Below are 10849 nucleotides of genomic sequence, written 5' to 3' on the forward strand. Positions count from 1 at the left end.
AACAAAGCATTTGTGTTTACGCTGACAGACACAGCAAACCTTCTTGCCACAGCTCGCATTGATGTGCCATCCTGGATGAGCTGCACTACCTGAGCCACTTGTGTGGGTTGTAGACTCCGTCTCATGCTACCACTAGAGTGAGAGCACCGCCAGCTTTCAAAAGTGACCAAAACATCAGCCAGGAAGCATAGGAACTGAGAAGTGGTCTTTGGTCACCACTTGCAGAATCACTCCTTTATTGGGGGTGTCTTGCTAATTGCCTATAATTTCCACCTTTTGTCTATTCCATTTGCACAACAGCATGTGCAATTTATTGTCAATCAGTGTTGCTTCCTAAGTGGACAGTTTGATTTCACAGAAGTGTGATTGACTTGGAGTTACATTGTGTTGTTTAAGTGTTCCCTTTATTTTTTTGAGCAGTGTATATCTCTTGACACAATGATGAAAATAATCATGGCCTCTAAACCTTCAAGCTGCATACTGGACCCTATTCCAACTAAACTCCTGAAAGAGCTGCTTCCTGTGCTTGGCCCAACTATGTTGAACATAATAAACGTCTCTCTATCCACTGGATGTGTACCAAACTCACTAAAAGTGGCAGTAATAAAGCCTCTCTTGAAAAAGCCAGACCTTGACCCAGAAAATATAAAAAACCATCGGCCTATATCGAATCTTCCATTCCTCTCTAAAATTTTAGAAAAAGCTGTTGCGCAGCAACTCACTGCCTTCCTGAAGACAAACAATGTATACGAAATGCTTCAGTCTGGCTTTAGACCCCATCATAGCACTGAGACTGCACTTGTGAAGGTGGTAAATGACCTTTTAATGGCGTCAGACCGAGGCTCTGCATTTGTCCTCGTGCTCCTAGACCTTAGTGCTGCTTTTGATACCATCGATCACCACATTCTTTTGGAGAGATTGGAAACCCAAATTGGGCTACACGGACTGGCCTAGTTCAGATCTTATCTGTCGGAAAGATATCAATTTGTCTCTGTGAATGGTTTGTCCTCTAACAAATCAACTGTAAATTTCGGTGTTCCTCAAGGTTCCGTTTAAGGATCACTATTATTTTCACTATATATTTTACCTCTTGGGGATGTCATTCGAAAACATAATGTTAACTTTCACTGCTATGTGGATGACTCACAGCTGTACATTTCAATGAAACATGGTGAAGTCCCAAAATTGCCCTCGCTAGAAGCCTGTGTTTCAGACATAAGGAAGTGGATGGCTGCAAACTTTCTACTTTTAAACTCGGACAAAACAGAGATGCTTGTTCTAGGTCCCAAGAAACAAAGAGATCTTCTGTTGAATTTGACAATTAATCTTGATGGTTGTACAGTTGTCTCAAATAAAACTGTGAAGGACCTCGGCGTTACTCTGGACCCTGATCTCTCTTTTGACGAACATATCAAGACTGTTTCAAGGACAGCTTTTTTCCATCTATGTAACATTGCAAAAATCAGAAACTTTGTCCAAAAATGATGCAGAAAAATTTATCCATGCTTTTGTTACTCCTTGGTTAGACTACTGCAGTGCTTCTCAATTATTTTCTGTTACAACCCCCCTAGGAAGAAGTAAACATTTCGCGCCCCCCAACTCTCCGCCGCGACTGTAAATAGTATCATTTGTCTATAAAATTGTTATAAGTACACCTCTGCATAACATTGTATCCTTATTAACATTAAAGAAAACAAAAAAAGAAAAAAGAAAGAAATATAGATCAACTTACAACAAAGAATAACTTTATTAACACTGTTTTTTAGTCTGTAACAGAAAAGACTTAAAGTGCATCAATTTGCCTGAAATGTTAAAAAAAAATTAAATCCTTATTTAAACTGTAAACGTTTTTTGACCATTTGATACTGAAAAATAAAATTAAATATAATCAATAAATAATAATAAATTCAAATTGATCAGCAACATTAACTCAGGAGCACAATATATGAAACACTTTGACCTATAAAACAAAAATGAATAAAACAATTTGTGCTGATTTTTTAAAATCAAAATGAGGAAGTCAGGATTAATGGCAACAATGAGCACGTTTTGCAGAGCACAGCTTTTCGAAGCGGGGTTTGAAGCATGATACTGCAACTCTCAGCTCCTGCTCAATGTTTAGCTGGGACCTGTACTTGGTCTTCAGTGCAGCAACAGCAGAGAAGCCAGTCTCACAAAGATAAGATGTTGCAAAAGGAAGAAGAATACCCATGGCCCTCTGCCCTAAGAGTGGATACTGCCTCTCTACACTCAGCCAGAATTCACTCAGTGTCTGTGATGTGAACCTCAGTCTCAATGTGGAGTCAGACGTCATATCAATGAACTGGTCCTCCTCTGCAGAGCTGAAACCAGTTGGAGCTGGTGCATTGAAAGGATCTCTCACCCAGTCATATTGGGAACTGTTTTCAGGGAAGTACTTTTTAAAGAATCCCATCAGTGATGACATATGCTCCTTAATATATGGAATCACTGAGGTGGCATCATAGTCAGTAGTGTCAACAAATTCATGCAGGTTCTCGAATGAATCAGTATTTCCTTCATCAAGTCGCCTGCCCCACATTGCAAGCTTTCGAATGAAAGAGCTGATCTTGTCTGTGACCTGAGGGAGGTGTTTATCTTTCCCTTGAAGCTGTAGATTTAGTTCATTTAGCTTTCCAAATATGTCACTCAGGTAGGCCAGTTTTGCCAGGAAGTTCTCATCACAAAATTTCTCTGCGAGGTCATACTTGTGCTCCTGCTCCGAAAACATTCTTATCTGCTCAAAAACTCAGGACAAGACTTTTCCTCGTGACAGCGACCTTGCTTCACTGTGAAACAGCACAGCTTGATGTTCAGCTCCCATCTCCTCACAGATAGCAGAGAAGACTCTTGTTTTTAGTGGTCTTTATAAAATTGACTACACCTACAATGTCAGTCATAACCTCACTTAATTCAGAGGAAAGGTGCCTTGATGCCAGTGCTTCTCTGTGTATAACACAGTGTGTCCACTCAGCATTAGGTGAGGCCTTCTTGAGGAGTGCCCGAAGTCCTTTTCTCATCCCTGCCATGGTCTGTGCACCATCACTGTAAACACCAATGCAGTTCTCCCACTTTAGCCCATTCTCAGTCAGGAAGCAGTCCAGCATTTTGAATAGCTCTTCAGCTGTGGCTCTGTCTCTGACATATTTACAAAAAAGTAGATCCTCACACAGGGAGTTTGTCATGTCAAAACGTACATAAGCAATAAACAAACAGTCTTTGTTGCTGTCAGTTGCTTCATCGAACTGTAAGGCAAAACGTTTGTCTTTGAGTTTATCTACCAGCTGTTCTTTAAGATCGTTAGCAATGTCATTTATACGTCTGTGGACAGTGTCATTGGACAGAGGGATAGTTTTTATTTTTGCAGCACTTGCGTCATCCAGCATGACAGAGACCATGTCTAATGCTGCAGGCAGTATCAGCTCCTCTGCTATGGAGTGTTTTTTTTTGCACTGAGCAATTTGGTACGCCACCTTATATGATGCTAACAGTGCTCGCTGGTTTACTGAAGTAGCATTCACAAAGCGGGACGATTGTTGGCAATGTTCGGCACGTTTTCGCAGAAAAAACTCAAGCGGCTTATCAGCGTGATTGGGGTGTAATGTCTTTAAGTGACGCCTTCATTTATTTGGCTTCATGCTGTCCGCTGCCAAAATTTTTAGACACAGCAAACATACCGGTCTTTCCTCGTCTCCCACCGTAATCACAGTGAAGCCAAGCGCTACATACGCTTCGTCATATTTCCTCGTCTTAGCTTTCGGGAGACTTACGTTTGTTTCATTATCTCCGTCTCTCTCCGCCTTTCTTTTCATCCCTGTTAAATATTTTTCCATGGTGTCTCTTAAGGGTTTGTTATCTGCACTTCATATCTCCTGCTCTGTTCTGTGTGCTCTTGTTCGGTGCAAAAAAAAACTACTCCCTGCGGCAAAAAAAAGCATGTTCCCCGGGGTCACACGCACCCCCCCTGGCATCGCTCCGAGCCCCCCCGGGGGGGCGCACCCCACTATTTGAGAAGGACTGGACTACTGCAATGCTCTACTTTCCGGCTACCCGGATAAAGCACTAAATAAACTTCAGTTAGTGCTAAATACGTCTGCTAGAATCCTGACTAGAACCAATTTTTTTGATCATATTACTCCAGTGCTAGCCTCCCTACACTGGCATCCTGTTAAGGCAAGGGCTGATTTCAAGGTTTTACTGCTAACCTACAAAGCATTACATGGGCTAGCTCCTACCTATCTTTCCGATTTGGTCCTGCCGTACATACCTACACGTACGCTACGGTCACAAGACGCAGGCCTCCTAATTGTCCCTAGAATTTCTAAGCAAACAGCTGGAGGCAGGGCTTTCTCCTATAGAGCTCAATTTTTATGGAATGGTCTCCCTACCCATGTGAGAGACGCAGACTCGGTCTCAACCTTTAAGTCTTTACTGAAGACTCATCTATTCAATAGGTCATATGATTGAGTGTAGTCTGGCCCAGGAGTGTGAAGGTGAACGGAAAGACTCTGGAGCAACGAACCGCCCTTGCTGTCTCTGCCTGGCCGGTTCCCCTCTCTCCACTGGGATTCTCTGCCTCTAACCCTATTACAGGGGCTGAGTCACTGGCTTAGTGGTGCTCTTCCATGCCGTCCCTAGGAGGGGCGCGTCACTTGAGTGGGTTGAGTCGCTGATGTGGTCTTCCTGTCTGGGTTGGCGTCCCCCCTTGGGTTGTGCCGTGGCGGAGATCTTTGTGGGCTATACTCGGCCTTGTCTTAGGATGGTAAATTGGTGGTTGAAGATATCCCTCTAGTGGTGTGGGGGCTGTGCTTTGGCAAAGTGGGTGGGGTTATATCCTGCCTGTTTGGCCCTGTCTGGGGGTATCATCGGATGGGGCCACAGTGTCTCCTGACCCCTCCCGTCTCAGCCTCCAGTATTTATGCTGCAGTAGATTGTGTCGGGGGGCTAGGGTCAGTCTGTTATATCTGGAGTATTTCTCCTGTCTTATCCGGTGTCCTGTGTGAATTTAAGTATGCTCTCTCTAATTCTCTCTTTATTTCTCTCTCTCGGAGGACCTGAGCCCTAGGACCATGCCTCAGGACTACCTGGCTTGATCACTCCGTGCTGTCCCCAGTCCACCTGGCCGTGCTGCTGCTCCAGTTTCAACTGTTCTGCCTGCGGCTATGGAACCCGGACCTGTTCACCGGACGTGCTACCTGTTTTCAACTCTCTAGAGACAGCAGGAGCGGTAGAGATACTCTCAATGATCGGCTATGAAAAGCCAACTGACATTTACTCCTGAGGTGCTGACTTGTTGCACCCTCGACAACTACTGTGATTATTATTATTTGACCATGCTGGTCATTTATCAACATTTGAACTAGAGGTCGACTGATTAATCGGAATGGCCGATTAATTAGGGCCGATTTCAAGTTTTCATAACAATCGGGAATTGGTATTTTTGGACACAGATTTGGCCGTTTAAAAAAAATATATTTTTTTTATTACACCTTTATTTAACTAGGCAAGTCAGTTAAGAACACATTCTTGCCTCCCGGGTGGCGCAGTGGTCTAGAGCACTGCGTCGCAGCGCTAGCTGTGCCACCAGAGACTGGGTTCGCGCCCAGGCTCTGTCGCAGCCAGCCGCGACCGGGAGGTCCGTGGGGCGACGCACAATTGGCCTAGCGTCGTCCGGGTTAGGGAGGGTTTGGCCGGTAGGGATATCCTTGTCTCATCGTGCACCAGCGACTCCTGTGGCGGGCCGGGCGCAGTGCGCGCTAGCCTGGTAGCCAGGTGCACGGTGTTTCCTCCGACACATTGGTGCAGCTGTCTTCCGGGTTGGAGGTGCGCTGTGTTAAGAAGCAGTGCGGCTTGGTTGGTTGTGTTTCGGAGGACGCATGGCTTTCGACCTTCGTCTCTCCCGAGCCCGTACGGGAGTTGTAGCGATGAGACAAGATAGTGATTACTAACAATTGGATACCACGAGATTGGGGAGAAAAAAGGGGGTAAAATGTTTTTTTATTTTTTTCAATGACGGCCTAGGAACGGTGGGTTAACTGCCTTGTTCAGGGGCAGAACGACAGATTTTTACCTTGTCAGCTGGGGATTCATTTTTGCAACCTTCCGGTTACTAGTCCAACGCTCTAACCACCTGCCTTACATTGCACTCCACGAGGAGCCTGCGTGGCAGGCTGACTACCTGTTACGTGAGGGCAGCAAGAAGCCAAGGTAAGTTGCTAGCTAGCATTAAACTTATAAAAAACAACAATCTTCACATAATCACTAGTTAACTACACATGGTTGATGATATTACTAGTTTATCTAGCGTGTCCTGCGTAGCATATAATCGATGCGGTGCCTGTTAATTTCTCATCGAATCACAGCCTACTTCGCCAAACGGGTGATGATTTAGCACTGTCGTTGCACCAAACCTAAACATAAATATCAATGCCTTTCTTTAAAATCAATACACAAGTATATATTTTGAAACCTGCATATTTAGTTAATATTGCCTGCTAACATGAATTCCTTATAATTAGGGAAATTGTGTCACTTCTCTTGCGTTCTGTGCAAGCAGTCAGGGTATATGCAGCAGTTTGGGCCGCCTGGCTCGTTGCGAACTGTGTGAAGTCCATTTATTCCTAACAAAGACCGTAATTAATTTGCCAGAATTGTACATAATTATGACATAACATTGAAGGTTGTACAATGTAACAGCAATATTGAGACTTAGGGATGTCACGCGTTAGCTAAAATACGGAACGGTTCCGTATTTCACTGAAAGAATAAACGTTTTGTTTTCGAAATGATAGTTTCCGGATTCGACCATATTAATGACCAAAGGCTCGTATTTCTGTGTGTTATTATGTTATAATTAAGTCTATGATTTGATAGAGCAGTCTGACTGAGCGATGGTAGGCTGCAGCAGGCTCGTACGCATTCATTCAAACAGCACTTTCGTGCGTTTTGCCAGCAGCTCTTCGCAATGCTTCAAGCATTGAGCTGTTTATGACTTCAAGCCTATCAACTCCCGAGATTAGGCTGGTGTAACCGATGTGAAATGGCTAGCTAGTTAGCGGGGTGCGCACTAATAACGTTTCAATCGGTGATGTCACTCGCTCTGAGACTTGGAGTAATTGTTCCCCTTGCTCTGCAAGGGCCGCGGCTTTTGTGGAGCGATGGGTAACGATGCTTCGAGGGTGGCTGTTGTCGATGTGTCCCTGGTTCGAGCCCAGGTAGGGGCGAGGAGAGGGACGGAAGCTATACTCTGTTACAATGGCAATACTAAAGTGCCTATAAGAACATCCAATAGTCAAAGGTATATGAAATACAAATCGATAGAGAGAAATAGTCCTATAATTCCTATAATAACTACAAGCCAAAACTTCTTATCTGGGAATATTGAAGACTCATGTTAAAAGGAACCACCAGTTTTCATATGTTCTCATGTTCTGAGCAAGGAACTTAAACGTTAGCTTTTTTACATGGCACATATTGCACTTTTACTTTCTTCTCCAACACTTTGTTTTTGCATTATTTAAACCAAATTGAACATGTTTCATTATTCATTTGAGGCTAAATAGATTTTATTGATGTATTATATTAAGTTAAAATAAGTGTTCATTCAGTATTGTTGTAATTGTCATTATCACAAATACATTTTAAAAAATCGTCCTATTAATCGGTATCGGCTTTTTTTGGTCCTCCAATAATCGGTAACGGTATCGGGGTTGAAAAATCATAATCGGTCGACCTCTAATTTGAACATCTTGGCCATGTTCTGTTATAATCTCCACCCGGCACAGCCAGAAGAGGACTGGCCACCCCTCATAGCCTAGTTCCTCTCTAGGTTTCTTCCTAGGTTTTGGTCTTTCTAGGGAGTTTTTCCTAGCCACCGTGCTTCTACACCTGCATTGCTTGCTGTTTGGGGTTTTAGGCTGGGTTTCTGTACAGCACTTTGATATATCAGCTGATGTAAGAAGGGCTATATAAATACATTTGATTTGATTTGATCAGAGGCAGTAGGGATGACCAGGGATGTTCTCTTGATAAGTGTGTGAATTTGTAACGTATACGCTGGGAGGCAGAAAGCAAGTGCAGTTGGTGAGTTTAATAATAAACGGAGCATCAAACAATATAACCAACACGAGTAGCAATACTGACTGGGGAAAGAACCTAAGGGAGTGCCAGATATAGGGGAGGTAATAAGTGAGGTAATGGAGTCCAGGTGTGTCTGATGATGACATGCAGGAGCGCAATGATTGATACCAGGTGTGCATAATGATGGATCCCAGGACCAGTGTCAAACGCCGGAGGGGAGGAGCGGGAGTAGACGTGACAGAATTAGACCATTTTGCGAATACTTTTTGGGTATCAGGGAAAATGTAAGGAGTAAAAAGTACATTATTTTCTTTAGGAATATTGGGAAGTAAAAGTAAAGTTTAGCAAAAATATAAATAGTAAAGTACAGATACCACAAAAAACAACCAAAGTAGTACTTTAAAGTATTTTTACTTAAGTACTTTACACCATTGATGATATCAGAATTGACATTATGTATCTGAATGCTACAAATCTATTGCCTGATGACCCAACCTGAATTTAATTCCGCTGCTCTATTCATCGCTACATACATTCAGTCTGAATTTGCCATCATAGTTGTTTTTGTGACGTTAAAACGAGGGGCATTGTACAAAACAAATGTATCAGCAATTGGGTTGTCTAACAAATCTAACCAATCAAAGTATCAAAGTTGATAACGTCATCATGTAGGCTGGCTCTTCCCCAGGCCATCAGTTTCTGGGACCAATCAGAACGGTCGGAATGTGTTCGCATTCCAGAAGTCGTCGGGGAGGGAGTCAAATCCAGACTCACGGTTGAAAAGAAACGTTCGTGGGCGTGGCGTTTGGCTGGAGCGATGTGGATGTGTAGCCAGGCAAACGAACTTAGAGAAATGGCTCAGAAATTATATTTTTTCACAATGCTAGATTCAGTCAACAGAACGCTTCTTATGATGCTGCTACTCCCTTGGTAAAGTCAGACGGTAACCTTCCATAAAATACACTGCATTCCAAATGGCACCCTATTCCCTATGTAGGGCACTACTTTTGACAGGGCACTGGAAAAAATGAATACACTATATAGGGAATAGGGTACTGCCGCAGGTGTGACTGATTGCCTCGCTAACTCTCAAAGCAATCTCATTGGTTAATATGTTTCCTGACCTACAGTATATAAAACCCCTGTTTCTTTCTGTTTGAGGGGCGGCTGCTCACGGGAGGTGATGCAGTCCAGAGGTAAGGTGGTTTCCGGGAGTATGGGGGAAATAGATTCTCGTTAGTTTGAGGAGGGTAACAAGATGGATGCTTACCTCCTGGGCTGCACCGCCTCCTGTGCCATTTTGTTACTTTGATTGTTTGTTGCATGGTTTGTGAATGTTCCTGGGCCAGTGAGAATGGCCACTGCTATAAAGGTGAACTTGTAAACCATTCCCTATTATTTATTAAATGCTGAAACTGGTCCTTGGTTTCTACTTCACTCTGCCTGCTCAACTCAAATCCAAAAGAACCTGTCACTTTTCCACCTCTTGGCATTTGGCGTAGTCGGCAGGATCTGGGCCACTGACTGGGCAGTTGTGGAGTAGAGTAGTTTGTTTGCTTTTGACATTTGTTTCCCTACAGGATGACCTATGTAGTCTGGTAGTCCTGGGAGTGGCAGGGCTGAAGATGGAGCTTTCCCCTATTGTTCTCTATGAAGACCCAGCATGTCCGAACTGTCCTTGAGCATTTTGAGGTGCCCTACGGATGAAGGCGCAGCAGTCCTGAGACATGGTGTACATTGTGTTGTGGTGATGCTAAGGGGGTTAAGAGTCCAAGACAGCACTGCCATGTGGGCCATGACTGCCAGACGGGGTAGTCCACTCAAGTGGGTGATGGGTGTGGCTGTGATTATGGGGGGGGAAGAGTTCAGGAAGCACCCTCCGGTACACAGATGATTTAGGCGGCAATAAGGGGCTGAGGAAATTCTGGATCTATCCCCTACGGCATTTCCATGGTTTGCTCAAACTCTTACCTAATCTATGCATCACTGGGAGTCCAACCATACAGATGAACATGTCCTCATAGAATAGTAACAATATTATATATACAAGTCCGACTTCCAAGACCAACCGCAGCACCCACCTCCTCTGTTCGACATGCCAGCACTGAGAGATACAAGAAATCCCCCATAATACTCTTTGAGTCTTCTCATCTAAGTTGTGTGTAATTGTTGTATGTAATTTTGTATTTATTGATGTTAGTCCATACCTATGTATTTCAGTGTCTTACTGCCATGTGGGTATATTAAAAAATGTCAAACTTGAATGGACCCATGGAATAGAATACTGATCGAACTCATAACAATGTCTTTCTGAGAATCCTGCACACACACACACACGGTAAAGCGGCAGTGTAGCGCCGCTGAATGGAGAGCGTGTTTTGGGGTTAAGTGCCTTGCCCAAGTGCCCAACGGTAGGGGATGTTTCATTGGCTGGTGTTTCTCTGTCAAGGAAAAACGATTACTCATTGAGATTCATTGAGTGAGACCATAGTCAGCTTTCTGAGGACATCAGGACAGGTCTTAATTGTCTCCCCCTGGTGGATAGATCAAGATGCTCCATCCTCAATCTCAAGTCTCCTCTTCAAAGTTATAGGTTCCCTCACAAATTGACAGTTTGACAGTTTACAAGGGACAACTTCACCAGTCAGACTGTCTAATTGAGTGCCTCATCTGTTGAAGTGTGTGCAGGAGACCTATTGTAAAGTTACTACTAGACCATCTGCTACCCATTACATGCATTTGTCTTCATAAG

General features: G+C 43.7%; 1 long non-coding RNA gene across 1 annotated transcript; it reads left to right on the forward strand.

The window, feature by feature from the left end:
* Positions 1–9250: 9250 nt before the first annotated feature.
* LOC139580604 (uncharacterized) lies at positions 9251–10361 on the forward strand. The gene is made up of 2 exons (XR_011676074.1): positions 9251–9469; positions 9678–10361. It is a non-coding gene; the product is annotated as an uncharacterized lncRNA (long non-coding RNA).
* The last annotated feature ends 488 nt before the right edge of the window (positions 10362–10849 follow it).

This window comes from Salvelinus alpinus, chromosome 7 (assembly GCF_045679555.1).
Source record: "Salvelinus alpinus chromosome 7, SLU_Salpinus.1, whole genome shotgun sequence".
Taxonomy (NCBI): Eukaryota; Metazoa; Chordata; class Actinopteri; order Salmoniformes; family Salmonidae; genus Salvelinus; species Salvelinus alpinus.